The following is a 17,534-nucleotide window of genomic DNA, read 5'->3' on the forward strand; positions in this document are numbered from 1 at the left end:
AAACTTATCCAAAATGTTATTTCATTCAGAGATTCCTCATATTTAAGATTGTCTGTAACATGTTTCAACAGATGTTGACTTCAGTTCAGTTTTCCATAGAAAGTGTCGGCTGCACAGAAAGATGCGCATAAAAAACTATAGGAATTCCCTTTAAACCATGTTAATTTACGAAACTGCATATACCAACAACTGACGTACGACTCAATATAGTCTTTTGAAATTATAACGTTCATAATTGTCTAATTAGTCTAAAAATATAAAATAAATGAAAAGAACAGAATAGAACAGAGCTTTGATTTTTCTTCAAACTGTTTATGAGAACAATACGAATCAACATAAATTACATAATTTCCGACTGAAATCTAAATATCTTTGGAATATTGAAACATTCGACGATCGGAGAAAAACTACTTCAAAGAATAATTTTCTAATGAAATAGTGTAATTTGCAAGTTAGGCGCTCATTGAAAGCTGGTGAGAGGGCGGGGGGAATGTGTACATTTATTTAAACAAAAGACACAGCATGGTTTCCACGATGTGCAAAGAAAGGGTGAAATTAACAGACGCGCAATATCATGTCTATTTTAGAAATGAAATCCAATCTAGAAAAAAAATTGGCATGCGTTCCATGAGTTTGCACGGTAGGATTATCTCTTTAGTACGATCTCGATTTTTTGTCAAGGTTTTGTTCGTGGAGAGCATGAAAAGCCGCCACCTGTACAGCTATAAAGACTTTAGTTTACACGATAAATTTGATTTCATGATTGAATTGTATAGTATGTACAAACACACACACACAGACACTTGGGTTTCGGACCCCCACCCACCCCCACTCTCCTCCGCCCTTGGTTAAGTTTAGCCAATAGTTTTTAGCATTTTACCATGTATTGAGCTTAGATGACGATCATAAAATGCATTTTGTAACATTTCAGCGTGTTTTAAAAAAAATGTATGTTTTACCATCAATGCTCTCAATACTACAAGATATGAAACATAGGACGAACAATGGGAACACTTGCTTGCGCTGGACCCCCGCTTTGTTTAGCGCATGTCATAAACCGGGTACCAAAATTAATACGCTTACGACTATGTTAAACCAGATTATCACTACTTACTGTCGCCGATAGTCCAATTTTGTGTACGACGATAAACGGGCAGAAAATGTGGAAAGCACGTAACTGCATATCTTGGTAAGTACTTTATAATGTGTTAAAAATCTTAATCGTTTTCCTAGTTATAAAATATATATTGCTTCATATTTGTGCAATTAAGCTGTACTTTTACGTTGCATGAATATAAAACGTGGATTGCACACAGGCCTTGAGGTTTATGTATATATGGAGATACCTGTCCTGTCGTACCGTTTAACCCTTTTCAGAGGCGTTAACGTGTTAGTTTGGCAGCAAAATTATATATGATTTTAGACGGTAGTGCCAGGGTATATTTTACAACTTAAAACATTTGAAGGGATTGAATTGCATATGCATGTGTACATTGTGCAGTTGTAAGTTTTAAGTAATTCGGTTAATTTTTAAGTGTTTTTATTGTTTAATATAAGTGGCATGTATATTGTAGTATCATCTTCCATAAAGAGATATATATGCACTGAACATTTTGGCCCAAGCATGAACCTTGCTGAACATCCTGATCCGTATGAAATCCCCTTTGCGTCATCAAAGCATATTTAGCCACTATTTTTTATGACACCTCCTGAGGATGGTGTATATTGTGACAGAAACATAACTGAAACTGATCCCGCTTTTAGCTCACCTGTCACATAGTGCTTTTGTGATTGTCGTCCGTCCGTCCGTCGCCCGTCCACAATTTCTTTGTGAACACGATGGAGACCACATTTTGTATTTGATTTTTATCAAACTTGCACTCAACTTGTATGGATATAGTACCTCGGTTCCTTTCGAAAACCGGCCAGATCCTATCATGGGTTCCAAAGTTTTGCCCCCTTAAAGGGCCAGAATTTGCTAAGCTGTTGTTTGCTTGAGAACTCGATCGAGACAACATTTTGAAATCAACTTTAATCAAACTTGTACAAAATCTGTATCGGCTTAATAGCTCGATTCCTTCGAAAACTGGCCAGATCCCATCATGGGTTCAAGAGTTATGGCCTCTTAAAGTGCCAGAATTTGCAATTTTTGGCTATTAACACGATAGAGACCACGGTTTGCAATAAACTTTAATAAACTTGCACACAATTTGTATTTGGCATAATATCTAGGTCCCTTTTGAAAACTGGTCAGATCACATCATGGGTTTCAGAGTTTTGGCCCCTTAATGGGCCAAAATTTGCTATTGTTTGCTTGTGAACATGATAGAGACCACATTTTGAGATCAACTTTAATCAAACATGCACACAACTTGTATTGGCATAATATCTCGATTCTTTTCGAAAACTGGCCAGATGCCACAATGGGTTCCAGAGTTATGGCCCCTTAAAGGTGCAAAACTTGCCATTTTGGCCTTTCTATCCCTATAGAGACTTCATTAATGGTTTGATTTGATATAAACTTGCAAAATATCTCTAACAACAATAATTTTTGGAGTCCATGATGAATCTGTCAAATCAAATCATAGGTTCTGGAGTTATTTTGTATATGATTACCTCTTCTGATTTTAATCAAAATGGATTTATATCAGTAAGTTCTTATAGGACTCATTTGAAATATTATTATTGTCATTAGTTGGACTCAGACAATCAGAGTAGATAACTATGGACTGATGTTATGTCAAATTACCTTCCCTTATTTCAAATTAAAATGTATATTTCTCCGTAACTAATGAAAATACTGATCTGAAATTTCATTTATGATATCAGATGGACTTGGACAATCAGTAAAGATACATATTGACTGAATTTATGATAAATTACCCCCTTTTATTTTTGTATGTAAATTAATATACCTAGCAGCTTCTAATGAGATTGGTTTGAAACGTTAGTTATGTCTTCCATGATAAGAAATTTCTATTTTACTTACTTTTCTAATATATTGTTGTAAAGGCATGTACTCTGTATGATTACCTCCCCTGGTTAAAAAAATGAATTTATCTCAGTAAGTATTTATAGGACTCATTTGAAATTTCATTATTGTCATAAGTTGGACTTAGACTATCAGGGTAGATAACTATGGACTGATTATATCAAATTATCTCCCTTGGTTTCAAATTAAAATGGGTGTTTCTCAGTAACCAATGAAGGTATTGATTTGAAATGTCATTTATGCCATTATATGGACTCGGACAATCAGGGTAGATGGCTTTTGACTGAATTTATGACAAATTCTTTCCCTTTATTTTATGTAAATTAATATACCTAAGTAGCATCTAATGAGACTGGTTTTAAATGTTATTTAAGTGTTCCGGGGTAATGAATTGTCATGCTAGTACAAAAAATGCAACATTTTAGCCTAGGACCCTCAAACTTGGTACTGAGATTGGCCCTGACTAGTAGACCCATAGGTCAATAGTGACTGTTGCAAGAAAATATTTTTTTCTTACGATATTTAAAGTGTATGCCTATGTGATCTATGTCAGAACATGATGTTATAATTAAGAACAATGGTACTCAGGTGAGCGATATAGGGCCCTCTTGTTGACTTGTCTCCCCTTATGTGCAAAGCATTTCAGGGACTATCATAATACTTTTAAATTACATACTGATATAAATCAGTGAGACGGAGCGCAGTTGTATTACGTCAAAAGTATATCAGTAATATAGAGGGGGTTTGGGGGGGGGGGGGGGGGGGGGGTCATTGGTGCAGTGGATAAGATGTCGGTTGTTCATTCCAGCGTTCATGGGTTCGAGCCCCACTGGGGTCGCGACCATGGCCTTTCATATTAAACCGGTACTGCTTTTTCCAGCAAGCGGACTCGAGAGTGGTTCCAATAAGCTTGAAGCTTGAAGCTTGTAGCTTTCATCACAATCGAGCTAAAACATAATAGTATGAACTAAGTATATAAAGTATTGACTCAATACTTTATTCATTTATGAATACAGTGAGTTTAAATTGTTGTAGAACACATTGAGGTCAAGTGCAGTAACTAATAACCATAAATATATATGACCCTCCTTTTAACTGCTTCCCAACCTTTCTGGGATAATTGCTGAGGGAAGCATCGATCCGTATTATAAGTTGCTTTGTCATTAATAGTTTTCGTATATTATCTGTCATGCTGTAGGGAACTTTATATTTTGCGGCATCATGGACTTTAGCTCACCTGAGTTATGACTTTGTGCTGCAGCAATGCCTGTACTGCATGTAATGGAAATTACCTTTTCTTTCTTGGCTATATCTTCTGCAAACTTAGACAGGACGTATGATTTCCCCGTCCCACCTTGTCCAGTTAAAATAATATTGTGGCCATTTATTGCGGCCGAGTAAAATAAACCTTGGCTAGCACCTAACATAACTGACAACTTTTAAAAATACGTTTTTACTTACTCTGGAGTGCTCCGATAGAAATACCTGTCCAAACAAACCAGTTTTTCCGCTATGTAAACAAACCTCGTGTAACACTTGATGAAGCGATAATCCGGTATAATGTAGTCGTAACGGTATTAATTTTGGTACCCGGTAACGATATGCGCTGTACAAAGCTACGGAATTCCGTTAGGGCCATCGCCTTTGAATGTATTGATCTGAAACGCGATACTCGATAGTACGATGATGAAGACGCGAAATCACGAAACCACGATAACGAAAACGCGACAGCAAGATGATGATGACGCGATACTACGATAACGAAAACGCGATAATACGATAGTAAGATGATGATAATGCGATACACTATCGCGTTTTCATCATCGTACTGTCGCGTTTTCACCATCGTACTATCGTATTATCGCATTTTCGTTATTGTAGTATCGTGATTTCGCAATATCATTATCGTACTATCGCGTTATCACCATCGTACTGTCGCGTTATCATCATCGTATTGTCGCATTATCGTCATCGTACTGTCGCGTTATCACCATCGTACTGTCGCGTTATCACCATCGTACTATCGCGTTATCATCATCGTACTACCGCCAACCGGTGCCCATGCGCACAAAAGAATTTCCTCTCCAGTGTTCTGGTTTCTATTTATCTTGTTTTTTAAGCTCTGTTGAAATTAAAAATGATTTCTATTGCTTGCTAATGGGTTGTAAAAAGTTTTTTCAGCTAAAACCAAATATGTACTTAGGCAAAAACTCTGCAGGTCAATCGGTTCGAGTTTTCTATATAGTATATGATAACAAGAAAATAAAGAATGTTATATTGTACCATGATCAGGGCGTTTTTTGTTTGTTTTTATTTTGGTCTGACATGAATATTTTCACAAATATGATGATGAATATTTTCACAAATATGATGGTTTATATTTCAACACTGAAAAGCAAATGCATGTCTTGTAAAGCTCAGGTCATTGATGTTGAATTCCGTAAGACGCATAACAACACTGAAATCGGAGCATCGCACGCAAATATTCGAAGAATATTGTTTGCAGTTTTCATGGCACATAGTTTCTTTTAATGCATCAAAGTCTGGCAATTTTCTGCAAAAATAAAATAAAAACTAAAGCAGTTTACAACCAAAAGTGAGTTAACGCCCCCTTACTCAGACATTTTATTTATGATTTTACAGGAATGAGAAATGCAGTAAAATTATATCTGCACAGCATTCTGAACCTGTTCAACATCCAACACGCTTTGTCTCCCTAAATTCATTTTCTGTAAATGACTCTTAAATTGACGAAAGCTAAAAAAGCATGGAAAAATGTTAATTATTTTTTGCTTTTGACTAACTAGCAGCTGTAGCTATAGGAGGATCATCAATACAAATCAAGATTTTCACACACTAGCACCCGCGTTCGAATCTGCATGTCGCCCTATCGCTAGAGCAGGAGCTGTAGTTCTAAAAGTATAACTTCTAATCTTCTCATTTTTAGCATGCACATGCGCACCGGAAGGCGATGGTGCGATAATGATAACGCGACAGTACGATGGTGATAACGCGACAATACGATGGTGATAACGCGACAGTACGATGATGATAATGCGACAGTACGATGGTGATAACGCGACAGTAAGATGGTGATAACGCGATAGTACGATAATGATATTGCGAAATCACGATACTACGATAACGAAAACGCGATAATACGACAGTACGATGGTGAAAACGCGACAGTACGATGGTGAAAACGCGATAGTATATCGCATTATCATCATCGTACTATCGTATTATCGCGTTTTCGTTATCGTAGTATCGCGTTATCATCATCGTGTTGTCGCGTTTTCGTTATCGTAGTTTCGTGATTTCGCGTTTTCATCATCGTACTATCGAATATCGCGTTTCAGATCAACACATACAAAGGCGATGGCCCTAACGGAATTCCGTACAAAGCAGGGATCAATTCGCAAGGAAGTGTTCCATAAAATTTAGATTAAATTGATTTATAGTATTTATTGATTTCTCGTCAGAAAAGAAATGATATTTGTCAGGACCGGTGTCATTTGACAGAATGGTAACACACACTTTGAATGATACCGCTTATTCATTGGTAGGGGCGTATTCAAAAGTTTAATTGGCTATTGTTTCCATAGTGTCTGTGCGATGTTTCATATCTTGTAGTATTGAGAGCATTGATGGTAAAAAATACATTTTTTTTAAAACACGCTAAAATGTTACAAAATGCATTTTATGATCGTCATCTAAGCTCAATACATGGTAAAATGCTAAAAACTATTGGCTAAACTTAACCAAGGGCGGAGGAGAGTGGGGGTGGGTGGGGGTCCGAACCCCAAGTGTCTGTGCAAACACAGATCTGAATGGCATATTTGATTTATGTATAATCAAGTAACTTAGACACTATAAATTAGTAGACAGGATGAATCAGAGCTAATTGTTTAAAAAAATGAGTAAGAATCTCTATGTTACACATACACCAATGCTGATCAGGAAAAATCAGAAACTTGATTCATAATCCAATATATAGATTCTTTCTTTCTTTAATTTCTATGGAAAACCTTCGATCAAGACCAGTAAATAAAACATGTGTGTGCGTGTTTTAGTAACATGTATGTTTTTTAAGTTTGTTAAATTGCTCGGGGTTTCTTTGCCATTGCCTGTCCAATATAGTATTGCTTAGTTTATTACTTTATTTTATCATGTTTTAAAGGGTAAACTTTTATGCATGAATGTTAAACAAAAGTACCGTTATATGGACAAGAACAATCAGTCAAAATGGAAATACATGCATCTTCACACAATTTTCGTTTTTCTCGAGGTCAACTATTATGTAAACATGTGTTTGTGGGAAAGGTCGTTTATGAAATAATTTTTGGATTTCAATGTTTAGCGGGATTCAATGTTTCAAAAGAAAAGAAATTTATTTATATGTTTTCATTTTCTGTTACATGACAACGAGAATTTCGCAATATCATAAGCTAAAATAATGGTCTTTTACAGAAATGTTTTATATCTTTACATGAATAATACTTCTACATGAATCTATAGAACAACATGATTTATATCCAAAACTGGCTAAATGTTTTGTTGCTTTCTATGGAGTAACATGCGAGCTTAATTTCAGTGTATTTCCTAAAGCAAAATATTAGATCAATCCAAAATCCATGACAAAGAATTATTGACTTAGGTCATGAATGACACGACTTTAGCTAATGTAAGGGAGGCAATCCAGTTTGAAGGGAATTGCTTTAACATAGTCAATAATTAAGGGAGAGAATTCTTGCAAATTCTCGTTAAAAGCTGACCATGTTTCTTTTATTTATTTCAGACCTCCGAAACAGAATCTAACTTCTGATCTAAAATGTTTCACATAGTTTGATATCTACCACTGTTATGCTGCATATCTTGTATTTTGTAAATTGTACATTATCTTGTGCTTTGTAGCCTATGTTTATGAACGCAGTAAAGTTATCTTTCTCAATGTCAACATGTTTTGATTAAAAATTAGACATACCTTGGAAGATCAAATGGATCTTGAATCAAAATTACATGAACAATATGATAAAATGCAAGACTTTGCTTACACAGGGCTATGTGTTGCATTTTTTCCCAAATGGGACCATATAGGGACTGACTTGCATTAAATGTTAATTTCTCCAGATATTCTCAGTAGTTTGTAAAGGATTATCATGAATTCTAACACGATCAGATTCATTTTCCTGTTAAATAAAGAAGGCAGAAAACAGTGAATTATTACACAACAAATCACTGTTCTGACATCACAATTATTACGTCATGGTGTCAAATGGCATAGCGGCGCGCTGGAAAAGAAACCGATTGAAAACGGGCAAATATTTAATGAATGTCGTCAAGGATGTATTTAAAAATCCTTGGTAACGTGTTAGAATCGAAATAATTTATCTCATTTAGTGATTTGCTCTTGAATAAATCCATGATTGTTTGTCGTTCAGATGCGTATTATTATATCACTCGGGCTGCGCCCTCGTGGTATAATTTCATTCGCATCTGAACTCCAAACAATGATTTATTCAACGACAAATCACTGGATGAGATATATTATTTCTTAAGTAGGCGTATCTTGAAAATAAATCAGATTCTGAATAAAATACAGATATTTTATCTTATAGGCCGATTACACGCCCGCTTAGCTCAAGAGGGTGAGCGCGGACCGCGGGGTCATGAGTGCGATCCCTGAGCGGGGCGCATGTTATCCGTGACGATTTAATAAAGTACATTGTGTCTGAAATCATTCGTTCTCCAAGTCTGATTCATGTGGGAAAATTGGCAGTTACTTGCGGAGAACAGGTATGTACTGGTACAGACTCCAGGAACACTGGAAATATTTAGTTCCAGCCGTTACAAAACTGAAATACTGTCGAAAAACGGCGTTAGACTGAAAATAAACAGTCAAACAAACTACATGTATTAGGAAGTTGTTCACTATATACGTTTTAAAGAAACTCCGGATATAACGGGGATTTCGCTATAGCTTTATCAACCTTACTTAATAGTCTTCTGAAAAGATGTCGTTTGAAGAAAAGTGCGGACGGACGGACAATGGACGGTGATGAATCGCAATATCTCATCATTGCATCTGAAAGAATTTTTCTGAAGCAGAAACAACTTCACGAATTAATATACTTCAATATATTTTCTTAACTCAATCCACAATATACCATCTGCTGTATATATCAACTTCAAACTTTAAAACTAGTATTTTTGACAAAGTCGACATAAAACCCTACACGAGTTTCAGATGAGGCACTTGCGTAGATATCGATACAATTTTCAAAATTATTATATATCATCTCAAAGATATGCTTCAGCAACAATACAATGGCTAAGTATATATAATACTAGTACATTTCTCTTAAGTTATCCGATCCGCAAATAAGCAAGTTCTATATATGTTACGAGGGGTGATCAAAAAGTTTTGAGACTGTAGCACTAGAATATTAACAATAGATATCAAAATTCATTCTATTTTAATTCCTCAAAATAGTTTCCATGAATACGAATACACTTCTGAAGTCGATCTATCCACCTACGGAAAGCGTCAGAGTAGTTCCCCTTGGGAAAACCCAAAAGACACTGGTAGAGCGCACTTCCCAGCGCGCTGCGTGATGCGTTACGCCGCCCAGAAAACCGTCTCCTGACTTCAGGGAAGAGGAAAAAGTCACACGGACTGAGAATAAGGGGGATGGTTCACTTATGTACAATTTTTTTCTGCCACGATAAACCTCTGTACTATATTACTTTTATGAGGTGAAACGTTATCATGAATGAGATACACCCCTCTAAAACCAGTTCTTGGCTGACGATTTTTATAAAACGCCTTGACACGTTTCAAGATATTATCCCGAAAGAATTTTCCAGTGACAGTTTTTTTTTTCTCCTGGAACTGCAACTTGTATCACAGGAGGGCCTTGCGAATTAAAGAAAACAGCATACATGACTATTCTAGCACTCTTAGTCCTTATAGCAATGGTGGGTCTAGGCTGGTCTTTGCGGAGCCATTGTTTGTTGTTTATGCGTCTTTGTGACTCGAAATAGTAGATCCATGTTTCGTCTCCCGTAATCAGTTCATTTATTTTCCTGAAATCGAGCTCTTTGCCTGTTTTCAATGTTTCTTTCGCACAACGTACTCTTTCTTTTTTCTGATCCTCGGTTAGGATATCGGGTACCCATCTGGTATTAATCTTTCTTATATCCAAATACTTCGTCAGAATGTTCTGAATTGTCCCCGTTGATAAGTTCAGGTAACTAGCTATCCTACGTAAAGTGTACAGGGCATCACCTTCTATGAGTGTTTTCACAGCAGCAATGTTTCTGGAAGAGATTACTCTCTGAGTCCTGCCAGAACGGTTCCTGTCTTTGACATTATTCAATCCATTAGTGAATGCTTTGAACCACCTGTGAACAATGCTTTTTGATACACTATTGACTTTGATTCCAATGTGTCTATGTACTTCATTTAGAATCTCCTAAAATACACCGCACTTTTATCTATCCTTGAATCTCTAATTTTTTTACTAGGTTTCATATTTACATGTAAAAATGACCAGTGTGTACGAATATAGGATAAATAATACACAATAACTGTAAAACGCATGGACTTTATTTCAATTAAATTTTAATCGATTGTCAACCACTGGCGCCAGATCAGAAAGAAAATGCCTCTGTACATGTTATACCCTACCCCTAGGTATTCTATAAAAAACATGGTCATTAAGGGGAAAATTTACTAACCCGTTTCAATCGCGCATTTCATACTTAAAACACGCAGTTCGGTAAATGTGTACTATGGATATCAAACAAGCGATAATTTATCTTCCATTGTGTTCCGGTCACATTTCTTCAATACATCTTATCTTAGAAAAACACGCTTAGTTTATAGTTATTTCAACGTTACACAAAAAACTTGGTTGACCTTCCCTGGTGAAGTTCCGTTCTAGATTACAGAACCATTCTGATTGGCTGTTGTGAAAATGTGTGCCAATCGTCTTTTTACTACACGTGTTCGCTAAAATGTGAAAATGCAGCACAAATGTGCAAAATGAATAAAATAAACGGAACAGATGCAGCCCAATGTACGATTTCAAATTAAAGATCATATGCAAAATGAATTTCATTCATCATTTCCAGTTTTAGTGTAAAATTGTATTTTTTTTTTTAAATTCTGTTTTTGTTTGTTTACATTTCGCCAAACATGTGCACACTGCCGTGACCTCTAGACCGCATGTTCATTACGCAAGGTCAAGCAAGTTTTTTCTGTAACGTTGACGAAAGCATAAAATATGTTGATAATCTCAGCAATATGGAATATTGAGACAAGGTGACTGGTGCACGATGGAAGATAAATTATCGCTTGTTCAATATACTAGGTACCCATTCAACGAACTGCGCGTTTAAGTTGAGAAATTTACGATCGAAACGGGTTAGTATATTTTCCCGTTCATGAGCATGATTCTTATAGAATACCTAGGGGTAAAGTATAACATGTACAGAGGCATTTTCTTTCTGTTCTGGTGCCAGTATTGTCATCGAAAGGCTAACAATAAGATCTCGTGAATTTCGTGAAAATTGAATGGTAACTTTCTACGGAAGCGCATTAGTCTCAACACTTTTTGAACATCCCTCGTATCAAGATATATCTAATTTTGATGCCGGGTTAGCTTATATATTTTCGGTATCTTTTGAAAGTGTATTATCTACTGAAAAGGAAAATATAAATTACATGAGAAATATGCTATAGCTTTTTGTTTGTTTTTATTTTATAGTATTCAATGATACTTTAACAGAAATCCAGTTATTAAACTGTAAGATTTATCATTTCGCAGTCCAAACACATGACTTTAATGATTCTTGCATATTATTGCATTCATCTTTTTTTCTAGACACAACTCTTTCAAATGAAAAGAAAAACATGGGGTCAGCAGGCATCGAAATGTTACCTATTTGTATATCGGATACCTTTATTGAAATTTTCACTAACATTGTCAGTACTCCATTGTCTGTACTCCATCTGTTTACATTCCGAAACCCTGATTTAATCTCAGGTCTATCATGTCTCTCCTTGTCAGGATACGAGTTATACAACTTAGGGAAGTGCTTACGCCTTTAGTATCTTGAACAATGAAATGGGTCCAATCGCTAAGGTGACTCCGTCTTAGACTAGCTGACAAACGATATAGAATGTCCTTTGTTAAAACGTATAGCTGGTGAGACCAAATATCTCATACATAAATGTTCCTCTGGCTACCTTGCATAAATGATTTTTGTACCAATAATTCGTAAATGATTTCAATTATGAGCTAGCTAAGTTCAGGGATTAGACAAATCACTAAATGTTTCAAACTAACAATCTTTAATTAAAAATGATTAGCTCAAACTCCTTTAGGCTTGAGACTCTGTACTTTAATGGTCCTTTTGTTGAAGTTCCCGTCAGACAATGTCTTTGAATCAACAAGATACGAGTCCTTTCGCATAGATGCTCGGCCTCTGTCCTCTTAATTGAAGTTGCAACTCTAAATGATTGCCCTGACTCCTGGATGCTCAGCTCCTAAATGCTATCACATGTAGCAGTCAACTACCATAACTATGTATATCCCCGATGCTTTGGCTGTACCAAATGACATACAAATGTATCCATCTACCAACTCTTGTACTTATTTTGCAAGTATTTGTTGCGAGATAACCCCTTTTTGTATCGAGGAATATTTTGATATCAACATATCTTTTAATGAAACTGATCTCTATTAAAACAAGTTTTATCAACAGATACATGGATTACTTTAAGTCAGTATTTTCTGGTTCTGATATATGAGAGACCGGCCTTGACTTTCTTTCCAATAACACTGAACCGTCAATAAGCTGGAACCCTCCTATTATCTCAGTAGACTACCAAACTCTGGGTCTCTGGCTCATCTACCTATTTATACCCTAGCAGAAGTGAGCTTTGATTGGTGCTATTTATAGAACTTGTTTCTGATTGGTCCAAATCTGTACATAGTATCTCATAACGGGTACTTGCTTTAACAAATAACTGGTTCCCTTTAACTATTTTATATAGCATAATGTGTGATGCTGGGATCTAGTTAACACTGTAATTATCAGTAATACTGTCATAAAAGAAGCACGTACTTTCAATAAAAGGGTTGACTTTTTTAATTGATTTCATATATATTCAAAGCTGGTCAAAGATCAAATTTCAATATTCAACATTTAAATCATTTGAATGATCTTCAAGTTAGAAAACATACATTTTAGAACCAGTATTTTTACATCACATTCATGATATCTTTTGCGCAATTCGGTAAAACAATAAAGATAAACATGTTATTTTTCAAAATTAGTCTCCAATACTTACCTAAATAAAATATATAATACATAAATTCACCTTGAAATGCATCATAAATAATTAAAACGTTAATATATATACACTTTACGGCGAAACGCCGCCGAACGGCCGGAGTTTGGGCCATCACGTGATCACTCGATGCCACGTGATGGCCCGAACGCCGGCCTTTCGGTGGCGTTGCGCCGAAAAGTGAGGCTGCTAGGCTGCCAACTTCACGCTGCTAGGCTTCCAACTTCATCCACATCCTCCTGGGGCATAAAAGAAGAATGAACCACTTCACAGACTTCATAATACTTTGTAGCATTATTATAAGATTCTCTCAATAGGGTGCACTCGGCCACTTGAAGGGACCAGTCAGCTAAAAGCAATTTGTTTAAATGACTCACTCTTTAAACATTGTATTTTCATCAAGCTAGGTATGTAGCACCTGCATAAGGTCCTTTCATAAGTTTGTCCATATATGACTTTTTGCCTCTTTTAGGAGTTGCTTTGGTTAAAAGTAGAAAAATGGCTTTAAAAGGACTTCTTCTGATACACTTCTTTATGGATCTTGTTGGAACTTTGTCCGTGAACGAGCCTCTCCCAAGTTTTGCATGTAAATATGTTTCTTAAAATCTGCTAGGTAAAATGTTTAAAAACTTCTCACAGTCATGTCTTTAATGTAATGAATTAACCTGACGGGGCAAATTCTAGCTTTTATTTTGTCAAAAGTATAATCTTTTTAACAAAGACATTTTGAGACAATAGCCTAAAATTACTTGATCAAATGATTTCAGGTTCCCTGCACACCTTTGGCATCACGGGGTGGGGTGTAGTCACATGGACAGTTTTATAACTGACTTACATTTTTAGCTGACCTGTCACATAGTGACAGGGTGAGCTTTTGCGATCGCCCGTCGTCAGTTCGTTGTGCGTCCATCCGTTCACAATTTCTTTTGAAAACAGTAGAAAACACATTTTGCAACAGATTTTGATTAAACTTAAGCACAACATGTATTAGCATAATATCTCGATTCCTTTTGAAAACTGGCCAGATCCCATTATGGGTTCCAGAGTTGTAACTCCTAAAAGGACCACAATTTGTTAGTTTGGGCTTGTGAACACGATAGATACAACCTTTTGCAACTGATTATAATAAAACTTGCACACAACTTGTATTGGCATAGTATCTCGATTCCTTTCGAAAACTGTTCAGATTTCATCATGGTTTCCAGAGTTATGACCCCTTAAAGGGCCAAAATTTGCTATTTGTAGCTTGTGAACAAGATAGAGACCACATATTGCGATTGATTTTGATAAAACATGCATACAATTTGTATAGGCATCATATTTGGGTTCATTTTGAAAACTGACCAGATCCCGTCATGAGTTATGGCCCCTTAAAGGGCCTAAATATGCTTTTTGGCTTTAGCAGCCATATCGAGACTTCATTTATGGTTTGACACAAAGTAGCAAGATATCTTTAACAACAACAGATTTTGATACCAATGAAAAACTTTTCAGATCCAATCATAGGTTCTAGAGTTCCGGACCCTAACTGACCCCTGAAAGAGCCAAATTTTGTTGATTTTTACCTTGTGAACAAAAAAGAAGTAATATTTTACATTTGCTTTTAACCACACTTACACACAACTTAAGTCACAAAATAATCTCGGTTTCATTCGAAAACCGGCTAGATTTCATCATGGGTTCTAAAGTTATGCTTTGATTTGATACAAACGTGCATTAATGTTTGTCTTAATGATCTCTAAGCCAAGTTTGCAACTGGGTCATACTGGGTCAAAAACTAATTCACCAGGTCAAACCAAAGGAAAAACGTGTTAACACCCTGGAGGCCATATTTATGACCCTATCTTTGATGATTCCAAGGCCAGGTTTAATAGGTGTGCAATATAGCGTCACCATGTCCCTCTTGTAGTTAATTGATGCCACTTTTACAAACAGGAACAATTTGCTACTCATTTATCCCATGGATTAAGGTCAGGGCCACTTGTTAACAGTGTTTAAACTATAGCTGATCCATTAAGAGATTTTAATATGACGTAGCACAAAAGCTCTCTTCGACAAGATGCTGTGTCACGTGCTTGACCCAATTCCCAGGCTTCTAGGTCAAGGTCACACAAAGTAATTCCTTTTGTCTGGGTTGACCTTCACCAATGCATGGATATTTTTTATTTTGCGACATTCCTCATAAATATTTTTATCGAGCTAATCAAAACAAGAATGTGAATCGAAAGCCAGATATTTTCAATGGTAATTCTACAGAAGAAAGGCTATCAAAAGTCATTTTTCTTTCGCCACTGATTTAGGGTGGGGAATATTTGCTGGTTACTTGCAGAGAACGAGTGCATGCATACATGTTCAGTGAAATATAGTATAAACTCTGTTGATGCAACTTCCAAAGGGCAACCGTTTAGCTCAATAAGGGAGCGTAGATCTTGGGGTCATGAGTTTGACCGGGTGATACGGATGTTCTCTGTGAAGACACTGTGTCTAAAATCATTCGTCATGCACCTCTGATTTATGCGGGGAAGTTTGCGGTTACTTGCGGAGAACAGGTTTGTACTGGTAAAGAATTCAGGAACAGGGTTTAGGTTAGTTGTCTGCCGTTACATATCTTAAATACTGTTAAAAACGGCGCTTAACCCAAAACAAAGAAAAAAAACTTCAAGAAAACAAACAAACGTCTTTCATTTCCGAAAGATTCTTAGTAAGTAAACCTTCCTAGAGTAATGTCATTACATCATTATTGTACAACAAACATATTTTAGGCTTTCCAGAAACGTTTAAAAAACCATCTGGAAAATGCCTTTTCAATTAACTGTTTTGGGGCCGCAATACGTATACGCTTTGCTACGGAACGCGTATATTTAAACAGATGTTTTAACACCACATGAGCGCGAGAATCTCTCTGTTAACACAAGTTTTGTCTCCTGTTATAACACCCCCGAAAGTGACAAAAAAAAAAACAACAACAACAACAAAAAACAGCGGTTTTATGCTAGAATGATGGTCAAATTGTTTTCAAATTATTGTTTTGATGTTCAAATCCGCTTTTTTTGTAATAACGATGTCTTTCTTATTCGTAATAACGAGATGTTTTTCGCAATATTGAGATTTTTTTTTCGTAATAACGAGATCTTTGTTTTTCGCAATATTGTGATTTTTTTCGTTATAAAGAGATCCTTTTTTCGCAATATCGAAATTTTTGTTTCTTTTTACGAGATTATCATGTTGTAATTATGTATTATTTCTTGTAATTACAAGATCTTACCTCGTTTCACGAGATCTGTTCTCTTCACTAGGTGATGATTATTCTTGTTATTTCGAGATGTTTTGTCGTTGTTACGAGATATCTTGTAAAAGATTCGAACAATATTTCTCATTCGACAAGATTCGGCTTTCGTAGTAATATCATAAAGTTCTAGAAATAAGAATTGTGTTGCAGTCTGAAGTGCGCAAGATGCAACGTTGAATTATGCAAAACTAAAATGAAGACCAAATTGTGAATGTCTAGTCTGAATTATTCAAATGTCTGTATTTAGTAAATGATGTGTTCTGTACATGTCATCATCACTATACTTCATTTTATTATGTTTTATATTTGATGATTCATTGTTTGCTGTGTTTTGGGACATCATGTATGTCAATAAGTGATTATGAAGGTTCCATGACAAATGCTTATAGATTATTTGTTTTTTTTCTGTTGTTTCGCCCTTCCCTCTCCCAAGCCAAGAATCTTAAGATCTTATTGAAAACGTTTATGTATTTCTTTATAACAAAATATTACCAGTAGCGTTTCATGACGTTTTCTGACAATATTTTTCGGTGTTTGGTAATACCCCCAGCACACCAAGCTCATTTTCAATACGTTCTAAAAATGTAGCCGAACGGGCTCAAACTGTGCCAACGGAACAGACGTAGTAGCAACGTTCTACAGTCTGTCTAAGAACTTTATGGAATGGCTGGGACGGGATCGAACGGAAATGGTGCTCCAGGAATTTGGGCCTGCTCAAAATTTTCTGCCGGTCATCCCGTTCTTCAATTAGACGGACTAATAACGTACTTAAAACGAGATGGACGTACTAAGAACTGAACTGCCGTACTTCGATCGTACTAGAGACGTGGTATGACGTAATGCGATCGGGCGTCATTTTCCGTACATTTGCACACCGTCCCGATCCGTTTGTA

The sequence above is a fragment of the Mercenaria mercenaria genome, chromosome 5 (genome assembly GCF_021730395.1).
Source record: "Mercenaria mercenaria strain notata chromosome 5, MADL_Memer_1, whole genome shotgun sequence".
NCBI lineage: Eukaryota > Metazoa > Mollusca > Bivalvia > Venerida > Veneridae > Mercenaria > Mercenaria mercenaria.